General features: G+C 42.7%; 1 protein-coding gene across 1 annotated transcript in view; it reads left to right on the plus strand.

Annotated features, from left to right (window-relative positions):
* The window catches only part of LOC139764778 (protein arginine N-methyltransferase 9-like), a 354,991-nt gene that overhangs the window by 142,165 nt on the left and 206,826 nt on the right, over positions 1–6,000 (plus strand). The window lies entirely within an intron of this gene.

Genomic DNA, 6,000 nt, shown 5'->3' on the forward strand with positions numbered 1-6,000 from the left:
ATACATATATATACACACACAGACATGTACATATATACACATGTACATAATTCATACTGTCTGCCTTTATTCATTTCCATTGCCACCCCGCCACACATGAAATAACAACCCCCTCCCCCCCAAATGTGTGCGAGGTAGCACTAGGGAAAGACAACAAAGGCCACTTTTGTTCACACTGTCTCAAGCTGTCATGTAATAATGCACCAAAACCACATCTCCCTTTCCATACCCAGGCCCCACAGAACTTTCCATGGTTTACCCCGGACGATTCACATGCTCTGGTTCAATCCATTGACAGCATGTCGACCCCGGTATACCACATCGTTCCAATTCACTCTATTCCTTGCACGCCTTTCACCCTCCTGTATGTTCAGGCCCCGATCACTCAAAATCTTTTTCACTCGCTCTTTCCACCTCCAATTTGGTCTCCCACTTCTCCTTGTTCCCTCCAACTCTGACACATATATCCTCTTTGTCAATCTTTCCTCACTCATTCTCTCCATGTGATCAAACCATTGCAAAACACCCTCTTCTGCTCTCTCAACCACACTTTTAATTTCCACACATCTCTCTTACCCTATTATTACTTACTCAATGAAACCACCTCACACCACATATTGTCCTCAAACATCTCATTTCCAGCACATCCACCCTCCTCTGCACAACTCCATCTATAGCCTATGCCTCACAACCATATAACATTGTTGGAACCGCTATTCCTTCAAACATATCCATTTTTGCTTTCCGAGATAATGTTCTCGACTTCCACACATTCTTCAACACTCCCAGAACTTTCGCCCCCTCCCTCACCCTATGATTCACTTCCGCTTCCAGGTTCCATCCGCTGCCAAATCCGCTCCCAGATATCTAACCTACTGTACCTAATAACCTTGCTCTTATTCACATTTACTCTCAGCTTTCTTCTTTCACACACTTTACCAAACTCAGTCATCAGCTTCAGTTTCTCACACGAATCAGCCACCAGCGCTGTATCATCAGCAAGCAACAACTGACTCACTTTCCAAGCTCTCTCATCCACAACAGACTGCATACTTGCCCCTCTTTCCAAAACTCTTGTAGTCACCTCCCTAACAACCCCATCCATAAACAAATTAAACATCCATGGAGACATCACACACCCCTGCTGCAAACTTTCCTCTCTTCCTACACATACACATGCCTTACATCCTAAATAAAAACTTTTCACTGCTTCTAACAACTTGCCTCCCACACCATATATTCTTAATACCTTCCACAGAGCATCTCTATCAACTCTTATCATATGCCTTCTCTAGATCCATAAGTGCTACATACAAATCCATTTGCTTTTCTAAGTATTTCTCACATACATTCTTCAAAGCAAACACCTGATCCACACATCCTCTACCACTTCTGAAACCACACTGCTCTTCCCCAATCTGATGCTCTGTACATGCCTTCACCCTCTCAATCAATACCCTCCCATATAATTTACCAGGAATACTCAACAAACTTATACCTCTGTAATTTAAGCACTCACTTTTATCCCCTTTGCCTTTGTACAATGGCACTATGCAAGCATTCTGCCAATCCTCAGGCATCTCACCATGAGTCATACATACATTAAATAACCTTACCAACCAGTCAACAATACAGTCACTCCCTTTTTTAATGAATTCCACTGCAATACCATCCAAACCCGCTGCCTTGCCAGCTTTCATCTTCCACAAAGCTTTTACTACGTCTTCTGTGTTTACCAAATTATTTTCCCTAACTCTCTCACTTTGCACACCACCTCGACCATAACACCCTATATCTGCCACCCTATCATCAAACACATTCAACGAACCTTCAAAATACTCACTCCATCTCCTTTTCACATCACCACTACTTGTTATCACCTCCCCATTAGCCCCCTTCACTGAAGTTCCCATTGATTCCCTTGTCTTACGCTCTTTATTTACCTCCTTCCAAAACATCCTTTTATTCTCCCTAAAATTTAATGATACTCTCTCACCCCAACTCTCATTTGCCCTCTTTTTCACCTCTAGCACCTTTCTCTTGACCTCCTGCCTCTTTCTTTTATACATCTCCCAGTCATTTGCATTTTTTCCCTGCAAAAATCGTCCAGATGCCTCTCTCTTCTCTTTCACTAATAATCTTACTTCTTCATTCCACCAGTCACTACCCTTTCTAATCTGCCCACCTCCCACGCTTCTCATGTCACAAGCATCTTTTGCGCACGCCATCACTGCTTCCCAAAATACATCCCATTCCTCTCCCACTCCCCTTACGTCCTTTGTTCTCACCTTTTTCCATTCTGTACTCAGTCTCTCCTGGTACTTCCTCACACAAGTCTCCTTCCCAAGCTCACTAACTCTCACCACTCTTTTCACCCCAACATTCTTCTTTTCTGAAAACCTATACTAATCTTCACCTTCGCCTCCACAAGATAATGATCAGACATCCCTCCAGTTGCACCTCTCAGCACATTAACATCCAAAAGTCTCACGCGCCCATCAATTAACACGTAATCTCTGGCCATCTCTCCTACTTACATACGTATACTTATGTACATCTCTCTTTTTAAACCAGGTACTCCCAATCACCAGTCCTTTTTCAGCACATAAATCTACAAGCTCCACCATTTCCATTTACAACACTGAACACCCCATGTACACCAATTATTCCCTCAACTACCAAATTACTCACCTTTGCATTTAAATCACCCATCAATATAACCAGGTCTTGTGCATCAAAACTGCTAACGCACTCACTCATCTCCTCCAAAAACACTTGCCTCTCATGATCTTTCTTCTCATGCCCAGGTGCATGTGCACCAATAATCTCCTATCTCTTTCCATCCACTTTCAGTTTTACCCATATCAATCTAGAGTTTACTTTCTTACACTCTATCACATACTCTCACTACTCCTGTTTCAGGAGTAGTGCTACTCCTTCCCTTGCTCTTGTCCTCTCACTGACCCCTGACTTTACTCCAACGACATTGCCAAACCACTCTTCCCCTTTACCCTTGAGCTTTGTTTGACTCAGAGCCAAAACATCCAGGTTCCTTTCCTCAAACATACTACCTATCTCTCCTTTTTTCTCATCTTGGTTACATCCACACACATTTAGACACCCCAATCTGAGCCTTCGAGGAGGATGAGCACTCCCTGCCTGACTCCTTCTTCTGTTTCCCCTCTTAGAAAGTTAAAGTACAGGGAGGGGAGGGTTTCCAGCCCCCCCCGCTCCTGTCCCCTTAAGTCGCCTTCTACGACACGTGAGGAATGCGTGGGAAGTATTCTTTCTCCCCTATCCCCAGGGGAGGAAGATGTTTTTATATCAATTCATATTACTCTGACGTAAGTGAACTTGAATTAAAAGTTATTAGTAACAACTAAATTACTTTTTATGAATATTTCTTTGAAAAATGCTAAGTCTAAAAGTTAAAAGTTTAAGGAATCTAATTCATTTGTCTGAGTTTTGTTTATTACGCCAGAAGACAACATGTTTCCCTAAGGTTATGCTGAAACACTTGAACCCTGGTATTCAATAATGACAAGCTTATCCTTTGTATTATCGAGAATTACTGAGGATTGAGATGTAATTTTAGAGCATATGATTGACCACATGCCTTACATCCTCGATAAAAACTTTTCACTGCTTCTAACAACTTTCCTCCCACACCATATATTCTTGATACCTTCCACAGAGCATCTCTATCAACTCTATCATATGCCTTCTCCAGATCCATAAATGCTACATACAAATTAATTTGCTTTTCTAAGTATTTCTCACATACATTCTTCAAAGCAAACACCTGATCCACACATCCTCTACCACTTCTGAAACCACACTGCTCTTCCCCAATCTGATGCTCTGTACATGCCTTCACCCTCTCAATCAATACCCTCCCATATAATTTACCAGGAATACTCAACAAACTTATACCTCTGTAATTTGAGCACTCACTCTTATCCCCTTTGCCTTTGTACAATGGCACTATGCACGCATTCCGCCAATCCTCAGGCACCTCACCATGAGTCATACATACATTAAATAACCTTACCAACCAGTCAACAATACAGTCACCCCCTTTTTTAATAAATTCCACTGCAATACCATCCAAACCTGCTGCCTTGCCGGCTTTCATCTTCCGCTAAGCTTTCACTACCTCTTCTCTGTTTACCAAATCATTTTCCCTAACCCTCTCACTTTGCACACCACCTCGACCAAAACACCCTATATCTGCCACTCTTATCATCAAACACATTCAACAAACCTTCAAAATACTCACTCCATCTCCTTCTCACATCACCACTACTTGTTTTCACCTCCCCATTTGCGCCCTTCACTGAAGTTCCCATTTGCTCCCTTGTCTTACGCACTTTATTTACCTCCTTCCAGAACATCTTTTTATTCTCCCTAAAATTTAATGATACTCTCTCACCCCAACTCTCATTTGCCCTTTTTTTCACCTCTTGCACCTTTCTCTTGACCTCCTGTCTCTTCCTTTTATACATCTCCCACTCAATTGCATGTGTACGTGTAGGAAGAGAGGAAAGTGATTGGTTCTCAGTGAATGTAGGTTTGCGGCAGGGGTGTGTGATGTCTCCATGGTTGTTTAATTTGTTTATGGATGGGGTTGTTAGGGAGGTAAATGCAAGAGTTTTGGAAAGAGGGGCAAGTATGAAGTCTGTTGGGGATGAGAGAGCTTGGGAAGTGAGTCAGTTGTTGTTCGCTGATGATACAGCGCTGGTGGCTGATTCATGTGAGAAACTGCAGAAGCTGGTGACTGAGTTTGGAAAAGTGTGTGGAAGAAGAAAGTTAAGAGTAAATGTGAATAAGAGCAAGGTTATTAGGTACAGTAGGGTTGAGGGTCAAGTCAATTGGGAGGTGAGTTTGAATGGAGAAAAACTGGAGGAAGTGAAGTGTTTTAGATATCTGGGAGTGGATCTGGCAGCGGATGGAACCATGGAAGCGGAAGTGGATCATAGGGTGGGGGAGGGGGCGAAAATCCTGGGGGCCTTGAAGAATGTGTGGAAGTCGAGAACATTATCTCGGAAAGCAAAAATGGGTATGTTTGAAGGAATAGTGGTTCCAACAATGTTGTATGGTGCGAGGCGTGGGCTATGGATAGAGTTGTGCGCAGGAGGATGGATGTGCTGGAAATGAGATGTTTGAGGACAATGTGTGGTGTGAGGTGGTTTGATCGAGTGAGTAACGTAAGGGTAAGAGAGATGTGTGGAAATAAAAAGAGCGTGGTTGAGAGAGCAGAAGAGGGTGTTTTGAAGTGGTTTGGGCACATGGAGAGGATGAGTGAGGAAAGATTGACCAAGAAGATATATGTGTCGGAGGTGGAGGGAACAAGGAGAAGAGGGAGACCAAATTGGAGGTGGAAAGATGGAGTGAAAAAGATTTTGTGTGATCGGGGCCTGAACATGCAGGAGGGTGAAAGGAGGGCAAGGAATAGAGTGAATTGGAGCGATGTGGTATACCAGGGTTGATGTGCTGTCAGTGGATTGAATCAAGGCATGTGAAGCGTCTGGGATAAACCATGGAAAGCTGTGTAGGTATGTATATTTGCGTGTGTGGACTTATGTATATACATGTGTATGGGGGGGGGGTTGGGCCATTTCTTTCGTCTGTTTCCTTGCGCTACTTCGCAAATGCGGGAGACAGCGACAAAGTATAATGAAAAAAAAAAAATAATAATGATTGACCAATTTCTGAAGTCAGCGAGCACACTATAAACCATGGTCACATTGCACCAAAGGTTTAATGTGACCAAAGGTGCTTTATGAAAAGCTTTTAACTTTTTTGAACATATAACATGAGAGTTTTGCACTGTTTTATGAATGCATAGTACACAAAAATGAATGTTTGAATGATAGTAGCATAAGTCTGTTGAGTATACTTGGTAAGATGACTTGGAGTGGAGATTGAAAGGATGGTGTCATGCACAGGACAGCTGATTGAGGAGAAGCATTGAGGTTTCACTAAGGTTAGAGGGTGTAC

The sequence above is a fragment of the Panulirus ornatus genome, chromosome 4 (genome assembly GCF_036320965.1).
Source record: "Panulirus ornatus isolate Po-2019 chromosome 4, ASM3632096v1, whole genome shotgun sequence".
NCBI classification, from domain to species: Eukaryota; Metazoa; Arthropoda; class Malacostraca; order Decapoda; family Palinuridae; genus Panulirus; species Panulirus ornatus.